General features: G+C 35.6%; 1 pseudogene; it reads right to left on the reverse strand.

Annotated features, from left to right (window-relative positions):
* Positions 1-13,053: 13,053 nt before the first annotated feature.
* LOC130975384 (glucose-6-phosphate 1-dehydrogenase, chloroplastic-like) lies at positions 13,054-17,012 on the reverse strand (annotated as a pseudogene).
* Between the last annotated feature and the right edge of the window lie 399 nt (positions 17,013-17,411).

Here is a 17,411-nt window from a genome sequence, read left to right on the forward strand (position 1 = left end):
AAAAAAAAAAAGAGAAAAGAAGTAGAAAAACGAAAAAAAAAGAAAGAGAAAGAAAAAGAAAGAAATAAAGTTGTGATCCAAGGCAAAAAGAGTGTGCTTAAGAACCCTGGACACCTCTAGTTGGGGACTCTAGCAAAGCTGAGTCACACTCTGAAAAGGTTCACCCAATTATGTGTCTGTGGCATGTATGTATCCGGTGGTAATACTGGAAGACAGAGTGCTTTGGGCCACAGCCAAGACTCAATAAGTAGCTGTGTTCAATAATCATCATACTTAGCTAGGAGAATCAATAACACTATCTGGATTCTGAGTTCCTAAAGAAGCCAATCATTCTGAGTTTCAAAGGATAGAGTGAGATGCCAAAACTGTTCAGAGGCAAAAAGCTAAAAGCCCTGCTCATCTAATTAATACTGATCTTCATAGATGTTTTTGGAATTCATTGCATATTCTCTTTTTTTTTATCTTATTTGATTTTCAGTTGCTTGAGGACAAGCAACAATTTAAGTTTGGTGTTGTGATGAGCGGATAATTTGTACGCTTTTTGGCATTGTTTTTAGTATGTTTTTAGTATGATCTAGTTAGTTTTTAGTATATTTTTATTAGTTTTTAGTTAAAATTCACTTTTCTGGACTTTACTATGAGTTTGTGTGTTTTTCTGTGATTTCAGGTATTTCTGGCTGAAATGAGGGACCTGAGCAAAAAATCTGATTCAGAGACTGAAAAGGACTGCAGATGCTGTTGGATTCTGACCTCCCTGCACTCGAAGTGGATTTTCTGGAGCTACAGAAGCCCAATTGGCGCGCTCTCAACGGCGTGGAAAGTAGACATCCTGGGCTTTCCAGAAATATATGATAGTCCATACTTTGCCCAAGATTTGATGGCCCAAACCGGCGTCCAAAGTCACCTTCAGATTTCCCAGCGTTAAAACGCCGGAACTGGCACCAAAATGGGAGTTAAACGCCCAAACTGGCATAAAAGCTGGCGTTTAACTTAAGAAGAGTCTCTACACGAAAAATGCTTCATTGCTCAGCCCAAGCACACACCAAGTGGGCCCGGAAGTGGATTTTTATGACATTTACTCATCTTTGTAATCTTAGGCTACTAGTTCCCTATAAGTAGGACCTTTACTTGTATTTTCATCTTTCAATCTATCTTTCAATCTTAGGATCTTTTGATCATGTTTTATGATGAACCCTCTTTGGGAGGCTGGCCTCACGGCCATGCCTAGACCTTGTTCTTATGTATTTTCAACGGTGGAGTTTCTACACACCATAGATTAAGGTGTGGAGCTGCTGTACCTCGAGTATTAATGCAATTACTATTGTTCTTCTATTCATTCCGCTTGTTCTTTGTCCAAGATATCACTTGTTCTTCAACTTGATGAATGTGTGATCCATGACACTTATCATCATTCTCACCTATGAACGTGATGACAACCACCTCCGTTCTACCTTAGATTGGGTGAATATCTCTTGGATTCCTGATACATGATGCATGGTTGATCGCCTGACAACCGAGTGCTCGCCTAACAAACGAGCCAGCCATTCCGTGAGATCAGAGTCTTCGTGGTATAGGCTAGAACTGATGGCGGCATTCAAGAGAATCCAGAAGGTCTAACCTTGTCTGTGGTATTCTGAGTAGGATTCAATGATTGAATGACTGTGATGTGCTTCAAACTCCTGAAGGCGGGGCGTTAGTGACAGACGCAAAAGAATCACTGGATTCTATTCCGGCCTGATTGAGAACCGACAGATGGATAGTCGTGCCGTGACAGGGTGCGTTGAACATTTCCACTGAGAGGATGGGAGGTAGCCACTGACAACGGTGAAACCCTTGCATAAGCTTCCCATGGAAAGGAGTAAGAAGGATTGGATGAAGACAGTAGGAAAGCAGAGAGACGGAAGGGACCAAGCATCTTCATACGCTTATCTGAAATTCCTACCAATGAATTACATAAGTACCTCTATCTTTATCTTTATGTTTTATTCATATATCACCCATACCCATTTGAGTCTGCCTGACTAAGATTTACAAGGTGACCATAGCTTGCTTCATACCAACAATCTCCGTGGGATCGACCCTTACTCGCGTAAGGTTTATTACTTGGACGACCCAGTGCACTTGCTGGTTAGTTGTGCGGAATTGTGATAGAGAATTGAGATTGCAATGAGCGTACCATGTTGATGGCGCCATTGATGATCACAATTTCGTGCACCAAACTCAGAGTTCAGATAGTGTTAATTGATTCTCCTAGTTAAGTATGTTGATTCTTGAACACAGCTATTTTTATGAGTCTTGGCCGTGGCCCTAAGCACTTTGTTTTCCAGTATTACCACCGGATATGTAAATGCCACAGACACATGACTGGGTGAACCTTTTCAGATTGTGACTCAGCTTTGCTAAAATTCCCAGTTAGAGGTGTCTAGAGCTATTAAGCACACTCTTTTTTCTTTGGATCACGACTTTAACCGCTCAGTCTCAAGCTTTTCACTTGGACCTGCATGCCACAAGCACATGGTTAGGGACAGCTTGATTTAGCCGCTTAGACCTAGATTTACTTCCTTGGGCCCTCCTATCCATTAATGCTCAAAGCCTTGGATCCTTTTTACCCTTGCCTTTTGGTTTTAAGGGCTATTGGCTTTTTCTGCTTGCTTTTTTTTTCTTTCTATAATTTTTTTCGCCACTTTTTTTTCGCAAGCTTTGTTCTTCACTGCTTTTTCTTGCTTCAAGAATCAATTTTATGATTTTTCAGATCATCAATAATATTTCTATTGTTCATCATTCTTTCAAGAGCCAACAATTTTAACATTTATAAACAACAAGATCAAAAATATGCACTGTTCAAGCATTCATTCAGAAAACAAAAAGTATTGTCACCACATCAATATAATTAAACTAATTTCAAGGATGAATTCGAAACTCATGTACTTCTTGTTCTTTTGTATTAGAAACATTTTTCATTTAAGAGAGGTGAAGGATTCATGGAATTATTCATAGCCTTAAGACATAGTTGCTAAAATACTAATGATCATGTAGTAAAGACACAAACATAGACAAACATATAGCATAAAAATCGAAAAAAAAAATAGAGAAATAAGAACAAGGAATGAGTCCACCTTTGTGATGGTGGCACCTTCTTCTTGAAGGAGCAATGGTATCCTTGAGCTCCTCTATGTCTCTTCCTTGCGTTTGTGGCTTGATCCCTAGTGATTTTGGTGCTATCCTTAGTTGCTCCCAATAGTTGTGTGGAAGAAAATTTATCCCTTGAGGCATCTCAGGGATTTCTTGATGAGGTCCATGAGTGGCCTCTCTTGATGTGCAGTCAAATGCTCTATTACTGAGCTATAGACCCTTAAGATGAATCTCTCCATCTCCCATGACTCAGAAGTGGAAGCAATTGCCTTCCCTTTCCTCTTTCTTGAGGTTTCTCTGGCCTTAGGTGCCATAAATGGTTATGTAAAAATAAAAAGCTATGCTTTTACCACACCAAACTTAGAATGTTGCTCGCCCTCGAGCAAAAGAAGAAAGAATCGAAGAAGAAGATATGGAGGAGAGGGAGAGATGTTTGTGTTTCAGCCATTTAGGGTGGGTTTGGGTGGGAAGGATGGATGGATGTGAGTGGTGAAGAGGTGATAGGGAAGAGAGAAGGTGAGTTGAGGTAGGTGGGGATCCTGTGGGGTCCACAGATCCTTAGATGATCCTGTGGGGTCCACAGATCCTGAGGTGTTGATGATTAGATTTTTGACGGTTTAGAAATTCACTAATGAAATCTCATTGTAAAGTATAGTTTCTAAACCAAGCAATAATCCTTTCATATAAAAGATTGTTTGTCACAAGTAACAAATCCCTAAATTTATAAACCGAAGTATTGAACCTCGGGTCGTTCTCCCTAGGAATTGTAATGAAGTGCCTTGTTATTGGTTGTGAGTTATATTTGGGGTTTTTAAGATTTTAGACAAGAAATATAAATGGCAAAGAAAATAAACTAACAACTCACAAAGCTCTTGGCAAGATATGAGTACTAGAAGTCCTATCCTAGTATCCTCCTCAATTGTGATAACAAATTGTCCATTGCTCCCACTTAGTTAACCTCTAACCATAGAGGAAAGTCAAGTGGATGAATCAATTTGATTCCTCAAGTCCTAATCAACTCCTAAAGGAAAGACTAGCTTTAGAGGCATTCAAATCAATTAGCAACTTCTAATTATCAATCAACAAAGAAATTAGATAACTCAAGAGTCACTAATTACTCTACCTAGGCCAAGAGGAACAAAACCTACACTAAAATCCAACCAAGCATTTCATCAAACACTTGGAAGGTACAAAAGAAAAGCATAGTAAATTGATAACAAGAATAGAATCTAACAACAATTATTGAAAGGAATTAACAACAACAATCAAAAGAAACACAATTATTATGAATTATCTCAAATTGCATTATTGAAAGAAAACAAAGGAACAACAATCTATCCAAAACAAAATGAAGAATTACAATTATTAAAGCACATAACTAGAAAGAGGAAGAGGAGAAGAGTAAAATTGATAAAGGAGAAGTGAATTAAAGCATGAATTAAACCTAGATCTAAGAAGAGAGATTAACCTAAACCTAATCCTAATTCTAGAGAGAAGTGAGAGCTTCTCTCTCTAAAACTACTCTAAACTAAAACTACTGATGCTAAATGATAGATTGATTCCTTCCCCTTCTATCCTTGGTCCTTTTAATGCATTTTGGCACCAAAGTTGGTTCAGAAACTCCCCAAGATCGCCAGGCATGTGCTGCTTTAATGAAGTCATGTGCGGACTGCGACGCATGCGCGCACGGTACGCATGTGCGTCCCTGGCTGATTCTGCAATGTGCGCGCGAGCACCTTGTGCGCGTGCACGTGCTTGGCTGATTTCACTTCTTTGACTTTTTATGCTTCTCTGCACTTGTATGCTTCCTTCCTTGCTCTCTTTGATCCATGCCTAGCCTATTTCAATCCTGGAATTACTAGCAAACACATCAAGGCATCTTATGGAATCAAAGAGGAATTAGAATTCATCAAAATAAGGTTTAAAAGGCATGTTTTTACACTTAAGCACAAATACGGGAGAGATTACAAAACCATGCTAATTCATAGGTTAAATGCGAGAAAAGGTCATCAAAATACTCTAAATTCAATACAAGATAAACCCTAAAAATGGGGTTTATCAGGTGTCAAGGATTTACATCCCTACACCAATGAGGCGTGTAAAATGCCCTCTGCATACAATCCTGGCATTTAACGCCAGATTGATGCTTGTTTCTGGCGTTAAATGCCAGTTCTATGCTTGTTTTGGGCGTTCAACGCCAGTCTGTAGAATGTTTCTAGTGTTGAACGCCAGCTTTCCTCAGTGTGCAATCCTGGCATTTGAACGCCAGATTGCTGCATCTTTCTGGCATTCAACACCAGATCCATGCTCTGTTCTGGCGTTGAACGCCAGCCAGATGCTCCTTACTGGTGTTTAAACGCCAGTAAGCCCTTCCTCCAAGGTGTGCTGTTTCTTCTGCTATTTTTGATTCTGTTTTTAATTTTAATATTTGTTTTGTGACTCCACATGATCATGAACCTACTAAAACATAAAAGAACAATAAAAATAAAAATAGAATTAGATAAATAAAAATTAGGTTGCCTCCCAATAAGTGCTTCTTTAATGTCACTACCTTAACAGTGGGCTCTCATGGAGCCTCATAGGTGATCAGGTCAATATTGTGGACTCCCAACACCAAAGAGTTTGAATGTGGGGATTTAACACCAAACTTAGAGTTTGGTTGTGGCCTCCCAACACCAAACTTAGAGTTTGATTGTGGGGGCTTTGTTTGACTTTGTATTGAGAGAAGCTTTTCATGCTTCCTCTCCAGGGTTGTAGAAGAAGATCCTTGAGCTTTAAACACAAGGTAGTCCCCATTTAATTGAAGGACTAGCTCTCCTCTGTCAACATCAATCACAGCGCCTGCTGTGGCTAGGAAGGGTCTTCCAAGGATGATGCATTCATCCTCCTCCTTCCTAGTGTCTAAGATTATGAAATCAGCAGGGATGTAAAGGCCTTTAACCTTTACTAACACGTCCTCTACCAATCCATAAGCTTGTCTTACTGACTTGTTTGCCATCTGTAATGAGAATGTGGAAGCCTGTACTTCAAAGATCCCTAGTTTCTCCATTACAGAGAGTGGCATAAGATTTATACCTGACCTCAGGTCACACAGAGCCTTCTCAAAGATCATGGTGCCTATGGTACAGGGTATTAGGAATTTACCAGGATCTTGTTTATTTTGAGGTAAAGTTTGCTGAACCCATGTATCTAGTTCACTAATGAGCAAGGGAGGTTCACCTTTCCAAGTCTCATTACCAAATAACTTGGCATTCAGTTTCATGATGGCTCCTAGATATTGAGCAACTTGCTCTCCAGTTACATCTTCATCCTCTTCAGAGGAAGAATAGTCTTCAGAGCTCATGAATGGCAGAAGGAGGTTTAATGGGATCTTTATGGTCTCTATATGACCTTCAGATTCCTTTGGGTCCTCAATAGGGAACTCTTTCTTCTTGAGAGACGTCCCATGAGGTCTTTCTCATTAGAATTCACATCCTCTCCTTCCTCTCTAGGTTCGGCCATGTTGATTATATCAATGGCCTTGCACTCTCTTTTTGGATTCTCTTTTGTATTGCTTGGGAGAGTACTAGGAGGAGTTTCAGCGATTTTCTTACTCAGGTGGTCTACTTGTGCCTCCAAATTTCTAATGGAGGACCTTGTTTCACTCATGAAACTTAAAGTGGCCTTAGACAGATCAGAGACTATGTTTGCTAAGCTAGAAGGGCTCTACTTAGAATTATCTGTCTGTTGCTGAGAAGATGATGGAAAAGGATTGCTATTGCTAAGCCTGTTTCTTCCACCATTGTTAAAGCTTTGGTGAGGCTTTTGTTGATCCTTCCATGAGAAATTTGGATGATTTCTCCATGAGGAATTATAGGTGTTTTCATAAGGTTCACCCATGTAATTTACCTCTGCCATTGTAGGGCTCTCAGGATCATAAGCTTCTTCTTCAGAAGATGCCTCTTTAGTACTATTGGATGCATTTTGCCATCCATTCAGACTCTGAGAAATCATGTTGACTTGCTGAGTCAATATTTTGTTCTGAGCCAATATGGCATTCAGAGCATCAATTTCAAGAACTCCCTTCCTCTAAGGCGTCCCATTATTCACAGAATTCCTCTCAGAAGTGTACATGAACTAGTTATTTATGACCATGTCAATGAGTTCTTGAGCTTCTGCAGGCATTTTCTTTAGGTGAATGGATCCACCTACAGAATGGTCCAGTGACATCTTAGAGAACTCAGATAGACCATAATAGAATATATCCAAAATGGTCCATTCTGAAAGCATGTCAGAAGGACACCTTTTGGTCATCTGTTTGTATCTTTCCCAAGCTTCATAAAGGGATTCACCTTCTTTTTGTTTGAAGGTCTGAACATCCACTCTAAGCTTGCTCAACTTTTGAGGAGGAAAGAACTTAGCCAAGAAGGTCGTGACCAGCTTATCCCAGGAGTCCAGGCTATCTTTAGGTTGTGAGTCCAACCATGTTCTAGCTCTGTCTCTTACAGCAAAAAGGAAAAGCATGAGCCTATAGACTTCAGGATCTACTCCATTAGTCTTAACAGTCTCACAGATCTGCAAGAACTCAGTTAAAAACTGATAGGGATCTTCTGATGGAAGTCCATGAAACTTGCAGTTCTGTTGTATTAGAGCAACTAGTTGAGATTTTAGCTCAAAATTGTTTGCTCCAATGGCAGGGATTGAGATGCTTCTTCCATCAAATTTGAAAGTAGGTGTAGTATAATCACCAAGCATCCTCCTTGCATTATTATTTTCGGCTGCCATCTCCTCTTCCTTTTCGAAAATTTCTGTAAGGTTGTCTCTGGATTGTTGTAATTTAGCTTCTCTTAGTTTTCTCTTCAGAGTCCTTTCAGGTTCAGGATCTGCTTCAACAAGAATATTCTTGTCCTTGCTCCTGCTCATATGAAAAAGAAGGAAACAAAAAATAATAATAGGGATCCTCTTTACCACAGTAAAAAGATTCCTTTATATTAGTAGAAGAAGAGAAGAATAGAAGAAGTGAAAAGGTAAGAATCCAAACACAAGGGGGAAGAGAGTGGGTTCGAATTCTTGAGTGGAAGAGAAGTGTTAGTAAATGAATAAATAAATAGAAAGAGATGAGAGAGGGAGAAATTTGAAAATAAATTTTGAAAAAATGGTTAGTGATTTTCGAAAATTAGAGGAATTAAAATTAAAATTTGAAACAAATTAGTTAATTAAAAGAATTTTGAAAAAGAGGGGGGTAATTTTCGAAAATTAGAGAGAGAAGAGTAGTTAGGTGGTTTTGAAAAAGATAAGAAATAGTAAAACAAACAAAAAAATCAATTAGTTAGTTGAAAAAGATTTGAAATTCAATTTTTGAAAAGATATGGAGTTAGAAAAGATATTTTGAAGTTGAATTTGAAAAAGATATAATTTGAAAAAGATATTTTAAAAAGATATGATTGAAAAAGATATTTTGGAAAAGATTTGATTTTTAAAATTAAAATTGATTACTTGATTAACAAGAAACTAAAAGATATGACTTTAAAATTTAAAGATTGAACCTTTCTTAACAAGAAAGTAACAAACTTCAAATTTTTGAATCAATCACATTAATTGTTAGTAAAGTTTTTGAAATTTTGAAATAAAGATAAGAAAAGGATTTTGAAAAATATTTTTAGAATTTTTCGAAAAATAAGAAGAAAACTGAAAAAGATTTGATTTTTGAAAAAGATTTTGAAAAGATAGGATTTTTAAAATTAAAATCTTGACTTGACTAACAAGAAACAACTTATTTTAAAAATTTTTGACTAAGTCAACCAAAAATTTCGAATTTTATGAGAGAAATAAGGGAAAGATATTTTTTTTGAATTTTGAATTTTTAATGATGAGAGAGAAAAACACAAAAATGACCCAAAACATGAAAATTTTGGATCAAAACACATAATGCATGCAAGAACACTATGAATGTCAAGATGAATACCAATAACACTTTGAAGATCAAGATGAACATCAAGACTTATTTTTGAAAATTTTCAAGAAAAGAAAAACATGCAAGACACCAAACTTAGATATTTTTCATGTTTAGATTCTATGAATGCAAAAATGCATATGAAAAATAATAAAACACACAAAACAAGAAAATATGAAGATCAAACAAGAAGACTTACCAAGAACAACTTGAAAATCATGAAGAACATCATGCATGAATTTTCGAAAATTTTGAGAAAAAAAAATATGCAATTAACACCAAACTTAAAAATTGATACTAGACTCAAACAAGAAACACAAAAATATTTTTGATTTTTATGATTTTATGAAAATTTTTTTGTATTTTTCGAAAATTATTTTTGAAAAATGAAAACACAATAAAAAATTTTTGAAAACTTTTTGAAAAAAAAATTACCTAATCTGAGCAACAAGATGAACCATCAGTTGTTCAAACTCAAACAATCCCCGGCAACGGCGCCAAAAACTTGGTGCACGAAATTGTGATCTCTAACAATGGCATTCAACTTGGTATGTGCATCTACTAACTCAGCACTTTCTTCACAACTCCGCACAACTAACCAGCAAGTATACTGGGTCGTCCAAGTAATAAACCTTACGTGAGTAAGGGTCGATCCCACGGAGATTGTTGGTATGAAGCAAGCTATGGTCATCTTGTAGATCTCAGTTAGGCTGATTCAAAGGATTATAAAGTTTTCGAAAGTAATAATAAATAAAACATAAAATAAAGATAAAAATACTTATGTAAATCATTGGTGGAAATTCAGATAAGTGTATGGAGATGCTTTGTCCCTGTTGAATCTCTGCAACATACTGCTTCTTACTTTCAATCCTTCATACTCCTTTCCATGGTAAGCTGTATGTAGGGTATCACCGTTGTCAATGGCTACTTCCCATCCTCTCAGTGAAAAAAGGTCCAAATACTCTTGTCACAGCACGGCTAATCATTTGTCGGTTCTCGATCATGTCGGAATAGAAACCATTGATTCTTTTACATTTGTCATCACGCCCAACAATCACGAGTTTGAAGCTCGTCACAGTCATTCAATCCATGAATCCTACTCGGAATACCACAGACAAGGTTTAGACCTTTTGGATTCTCAAGAATGGCCGCCATAATTCTATACCACGAAGATTCTAAAGGAATCCAAGAGATATGCGCTCGTTCTAAGGTAGAACGGAAGTGGTTGTCAATCACGTGTTCATAAGGATGGATGAAGATGAGTGTCACGGATCATCACATCCATCAGGTTGAAATGCAACGGATAACTTGGAACAAGAATAAGCTGAACTGAATAGAAAATAGTAGTAACTGCATTAAAACTCGAGGTACAGCAGAGCTCCACACCCTTAATCTATGGTGTGTAAAAACTCTACCGTTGAAAATACATAAGTGATGAAGGTCCAGGCATGGCCGAATAGCCAGCCCCCATGAATGATCAAAAGACCGAATGGTCAAGAGACTATACTGTCAAAGACACCTAGTACAATAGTAAAAAGTTCTATTTATACTAAACTAGTTACTAGGGCTTACAGAAATAAGTAATTGATGCAGAAATTCACTTCCGGGGCCTACTTGGTATGTGCTTGGGCTGAGCTTGATCTTTACACGTACAGAGGCTTCTCTTGGAGTTAAATGCCAAGTTGTAACATATTTTTGGTGTTTAACTCTGGTTTATGACGTGTTTCTGGCGTTTGACTCCAGAATGCAGCATGGAACTGGCATTGAACGCCAGTTTACGTCATTTAATCTCGAATAAAGTATAGACTATTATATATTGCTGGAAAGCTCTAGATGTCTACTTTCTAACGCCGTTGAGAACGCGCCATTTGGAGTTCTATAGATCCAGAAAATCTATTTCGAGTGCAGGGAGGTCAGAATCCAACAGCATCACCAGTCCTTTGTCAGCCTCCTTATTAGAGTTTTGCTCAGGTTCCTCAATTTCAGCCAGAAAATACCTAAAATCACAGAAAAATACACAAACTCATAGTAAATTCCAGAAATATAAATTTTACATAAAAACTAATGAAAACATCTCTAAAAGTAGCTAGATCCTACTAAAAACTACCTAAAAATAATGCCAAAAAGCGTATAAATTATCCGCTCATCAGTGGCCCATGATGTTGCTAGATCAGAGACTAAGAAATCATAGAAGTGGTTTCTTACAATACTTCCGGAAGACTTAGGTGATGTTGGGCTACTTGGTTAGAATTTTATGTCAGACCAACAAAAGGTAAATGCATGTGTTTTATTCTGTGTTATTTATTTTGATTGTCTTATATTACATTATTTATTTTGATAAGATTATATTAGTATGCTTTGGAAATAATATTGTCCTGTTCTGGATTGTTACTGCAATAATTTCTGTTTGCAATATTATATAATTGTAGGAATTACTACTAGCATTGAAGGATGTCATGCCAAATGCTTATCATCGCAACTGTATCATGCACACATGGAAGAATTTTATCAATCATTTTAAGAATTTGCATATCAGAAAGATAGTTTGAGAGTGTGCTTGGTACACCATAATATCAAAGTTCAAAGAGACCATGGAGAAGATGAACGAGGTTAACAAGGCTGTTTGGGAATATTTAATGAAGTTTGACCCTTTGTCTTGGGTTAAAACTTATTTCAGTCATGGATCCAAAATGAATAACCTTACAAACAATATGTATGAGGTGTTTAATGCAAAAATTATGAAGTACAGATGCAAACCAATATTGACAATATGTGACGAAATTAGGTGCTACTTGATGAGAAGAATGACTAAGCATATAAGGCTCCTAGAGCATTATCGTGGGAAGCTTGCACTAGTCTAGAAAAAAAGGTTACGGAGGCTCACAAAATCTAGCAACAAGTGGACTGGAGAGAGAGAGAGAGAGAGAGAGAGAGAGAGAGAGAGAGAGAGAGAGAGAGAGAGAGAGAGAGAGAGAGAGAGAGAGAGAGAGAGAGAGAGAGAGAGAGAGAGAGTAGCCAATAATTTTCTTTCTCTTACAACTATTTAAAAGCAAAAAAACTCTCATACTTGCATTCACATATCAACTCACATTCGCAAGCCATATGAGTTTTATAGAATTTTTTATCCTAAGTTTAGAATTTTCAAATACTTTAAAGGATAGAAAAATTATTGTTATCAAGCATAATAAATTACTAAATATAAATATATCTAAGTTGTTTTTTTTTTGTATAGAATATATATCCGCTTTTTAATTTTGAAATGGATAAAAGATATAAAAATTAGTAAAGCTAATTTTTTTAAAATAAAAATAAAAATAAACAAAATGAAAGAAGACAAGCATTCCTTATTATTAGCTAGAAATTTTATGTGGTTGAGAGAAAGAAAAATTATTTATCTCATATTACGGATAGTTAGTATTGGAGAGACTTACCTATAAATTGAATTTTTCTTAATTCAGTTTAGTCAATTCATCCAATAAGAATAATAGTAACAGAGTTACATAGAGAAATTTTTTTAAAAGATTTTCACATATATTTAGAGAGAGGTGTATTCTTCTTTTGTCATAAAGAGTGTTATTGTAATTTTTTTATGATAGAGAGAAATTATAATTCTTAAAGAAAGTTATGTTATACAAATTTCTAATTTTTTATTTATATTTTGCTGCGTTATTTGTCTCGTACCTAACAGTAGTATCAAAGTCAAAAGTTGCTGATTAATAATCTTTTCTTCCGCTGTGAGTTGTTGTCTAAAAACATGGCAGCAAAGTATGAGATTTTGAAATTTAATGGGAGTAATTCTTTATTATGAAAATTAAAAATAAAAATAATTATGAGAAAAGACAATTGCATGGCAGCAATTGAAAATATACCCATTGGGATTACAAATAAAAAATGAAAGGAGATGGATGATAATGCTATTGCAAATTTACACTTGGCACTAGGTAATTCAGTCTTGTCAAGTGTAGCAGAGAAAATAACAACAGAAAAAATTTGGGATGTTCTCACCAAATCATATGAAGTCAAGTCACTTTACAACAATATATTCTAAAGAGAAGACTTTATGCTCTTCGAATGAGTGAATCTAGATCAGTAACAGATCACATCAATATTCTAAATACGCTATTTTTCAATTCTCATAGTTGGATTGCAACATAGCAGAAAACGAACGTGCAAGGCTTCTACTTCAAAGTCTACGAGATTCATATGATCAACTCATTATTAACTTAACTAATAATATTTTGACAGACTATCTTTTCTTTGATGACATGGCTGCTGCAATTTTCGAAGAAGAATTCAGGCGTAAGAATAAGTAAGATAGATTATAGAGCTCAAAGCAAGTAGATGTGCTGTTAATAACGAGAGGGGGATCAATGGAGCATGATTCTAGTAGGAGTCAAAGTAGACCAAAGTCACAAGAAAAAAAGCAATTCAAATGCTATAATTGTGACAAGAGATGATACTTCAAAAAAGATTATTGGAAGAAGAAGAGTATAGAGAAAGTTTCAGAAGAATCAAGTTTTCAAGGATGTGTTGCGAGTACCTTTGAGGATGGAGAAATCTTATATGGCAAAGCAATAATTGGTTCTAAAGATAGAAAATAACTTACTGATGCTTGGATTGTTGATTCAAGAGCAACCTGGCACATGACTCCTCATCGTGATTGGTTTTGTACATATGAATACTCGTAGATGGATCTGTGTTCATGGAAAATAATCATGCCTTAGAAATTGTTAGAATAAGTACTGTCAAAATAAAAATATTTGATAGTTCTATCCGCTCACTTCAAGGGGTAAGACATGTGAAAAGCTTGAAGAAGAATTTGTTGTCGATTGGACAACTGAATCAACTTGGTTGCAGGACCCATATTGAAGGTGGAATCTTGAAAATTATTAAAAGTGCTCTTATTGTAATAAAAGTAGAAAATATTGCAGCAAATCTATACATAATTATGGAAAATACTTTGCAACAAAAGCATCAACTGCTTCAAACACTACAAGATTCTTGCCATTTTGTGGCCGTTTTTTTGTGTTTTGTGGCGGTTTTAAACACCCACAAAACGAATTGTGGCAGTTTCCGAAACCTCCAAAATTGGAGGTGCCACGAGCTTATTTGTGGCAGTTTTTAAAAACTGCCACAACGTGTTTTAGTGATGGTTTTTTTTTGCTGTTCTGTGGGGGATTTTGTGTTAATAGCTTCTGGCAGTTTTTGTCATTTTTGTGGCGTTTAAAACCCCCACAAAGTTCATTTTCAAATTAAAAAAAAAGGGCCACAAACTGAACGACGGCAAACCACTACCAGACTGCTATTCCTAATTTTGAGCACTGCCAAAAAAGAGGTTCGTAGCAAGCCACATTACTAATCATATTAACTAACCATAACTATACAAATATAAGTAAATAATTGAAATATTAATACATTGATAGAGTATGATTCTTGGTAGTGGATTTACAAAATTCCAAGTACAAAACAAAGATATCCCAGCACGAAATTCTTAGTATAAATTAAACCAAAATCAGCTCAACCAAAAGCAAGATAATACTACACTAGCTAAGGTAACATTATCCTAGGATCATAACTATATGATAATCTTCCATAAATTTGCACTTCATATTAAGTTTATATTTGAATATTTACAAGGAAAAAAGGAGCTTAATCATAGTTAATCTGCACTTCATACATAATTAAAAAGAAAAAAAAATAACTTATAAAAATTTTTCAAGAATAATCAAGGCCTACCCTATAACCACCATCAAACCTTGCTCGAAATATATCTGACTTGACTAAACAAACTCGATGAGCATAGAATCTTTTTCCTGTAGAAGGAAAACAGGGCAAATTAGTACATAAACTAATTTCTGACATTAGTTGACTTAATTATATAAATTATAATCAGTATTTGATCAGTGATGGAAACATTTAATTTTGTCTGAAATGTAATGCACGCATATCGCAATATACCTTATTATCTTCAGTAAACATTTTACAAAAAACCTCCTTATCACTTATTTATTTATTTTCTTTGACATTAGTATGTGTATCTACTCATTTAGGTCACCAAATTTCTTAAAACTATGTGAAGAAGAAAAAAAATAACTTCGAAATGCACATATATATATACCTGACGCTTTCGAACCCTTGCAACAGAGCTTTGAAGTTCTCCTTCAAGCTTAGTCAATTCTTCGTATTGGAGAAAAGCTATGCCTTTTCCAAGGTAGCGCTGAATCCTCATCTCAAGGTAGTCTCTTTTTCTATCAAAAGCATCTAGAATAAGATATATTATTCATTTATTCAGCTTAAAAACAGAATTTAAATAGCTTACGATTCAAGATTAGCTAAAAGCAAATGAGATTTAGAGTTTAAAATTTGAGTTTAATTATAATATATTATATTCAATTATATATATATATATATATATATATATATATATATATATTGGATGATAATTTATTAATTCCTTTATGGTAATTAGATATCCATATACAACTAAATTCTCAAAGTTTTATATATGACCCCAAGAAGGTGGCATATAAAGCACCAAAGTCAATTTGATCGGATATGGTCTCATACAAATCCATATATGCCATCAATTTATACTGTAGGTGTATAAATTTAAGTTTTCATAGAAGATTTTTATATTTGACTCCAAAAAATGGGTTTCATCAAGTATCACTAACCCCAAATCTATATAGACATAATTAAGAAACAATAATGTTGTCGGCAACCCAAAAAAATTGGAAAGGAAATATTTAATACCGTTTAGTATGGAGAGCCTTGCCAGCTTTCATGAGAAAAGGAACTCCATCCCATCTTGCATTGTCAATGAAAAGCACGGCCCTTATATTGACCAACAACAACATCTTCTAACTGAATTGGTCTCATTGATCTAAGAACCTTCACCTGAGTTTGAGACAACAATCTTAAGTGTAATCATTGAATAGAATTGATCAATTAATAAAGCATCATCAGCAAGTTCGAAGGTTATCAAACTCTAGAGTTCACCTAAACTCTTGGAGCTTTAGTGATCTTGAATCATAAAACTTAGCTCATAATCTCAATTTCGAGGCTTAAACTTATAAGACTTACCTTTTCATTTCTGATGTCCTCGGCATCCAAGCTCACAGGAGTTTCCATTGCAAACAAGGCTAGTATTTGCAGAAGGTGATTTTGCATTATATCGCGAATGATTCCATAGTTATCAAAATAACTGGAAAAAAACTAAGACAATGAAGTATGGTTTTGTTTGTAAAACACAACGAAGAAATAGGTTTTGTATGAGACTATGACTCACCCTCCTCTTCCTTATGTTCCAAAATCCTCTGAAAATAGTAGCTGCACATTTCGAATGTAGATCCGGCACCATAGAGGTTCAAAAACAAGATTTGAAAAACAAAGCACTGATAGATTCTCCACAAGCTCCTTCCCCAAGTAATGGTCAATCCTAAATGATTTCAATTTTTACCAACTTTCATTTTTAGCTTGTAAAGGTTAGAAAGAAAAATGAAAAGAACCATATGCACCTGAATATTTGTTCTTCAGCTAGGTACTGCTTGGGACATCTTGTTAGCTTACTTGATGATTCCAAGTCGCGGCCAAATGGCTTTTCGACAATAACCCTTGTCCAGCCATTTCTTGAAGAAGCTCTGAGGCTAGCACATTTCACCACATCCACAAATATATTTGGAGGTATTGACAAATAAAATAGCCTGTTTGAATCTTTTTCACCCTGCAGTGTAAAGAATTAGTCTCAAGAATAATTACTAAGCAGGAACTTACCATCTCAGTCTAATGTTAGTTAGTATGAAATCATTGATAGAGTTATTAGTAATCATGAAATGCCTTAAATTGTATGACACCACCTGGTAGTAGAGATGTATATTTAGGAGGTATTTTAGGAGATAAGAACACTTTTGTTAAAAGTTTTAACCAAATAGCATAAAAGACAAACCATTGATATGTTAGTGTTACCTCTTTTTCTTTCAGCTTGGAGTCCAAGTCTGAAAAATCATCCTCAGAGTTATACAGACCAGAATGGTAAAAACATCTTTTCAAGAATTGATCCATTTTGTCTTCACAACTTTTCCTGCAAAGTTCAGAACCATCAATATTTACAACATGAAAAAGAACTATGGGAAAAAGTGAAACAGGTGAACTTGTACATGATGCTACTGGTGCACGAAATTGTGATCACTACAACTTCGCACAACTAACCAGCAAGTGTACTGGGTCGTCCAAGTAATAAACCTTACGCGAGTAAGGGTCGATCCCACAGAGATTGTTGGTATGAAGCAAGCTATGATCACCTTGTAAATCTTAGTCAGGCAGACTCAAATGGGTATAGATGATGAAT

This window comes from Arachis stenosperma, chromosome 4 (genome assembly GCF_014773155.1).
Source record: "Arachis stenosperma cultivar V10309 chromosome 4, arast.V10309.gnm1.PFL2, whole genome shotgun sequence".
Classification (NCBI taxonomy): Eukaryota; Viridiplantae; Streptophyta; class Magnoliopsida; order Fabales; family Fabaceae; genus Arachis; species Arachis stenosperma.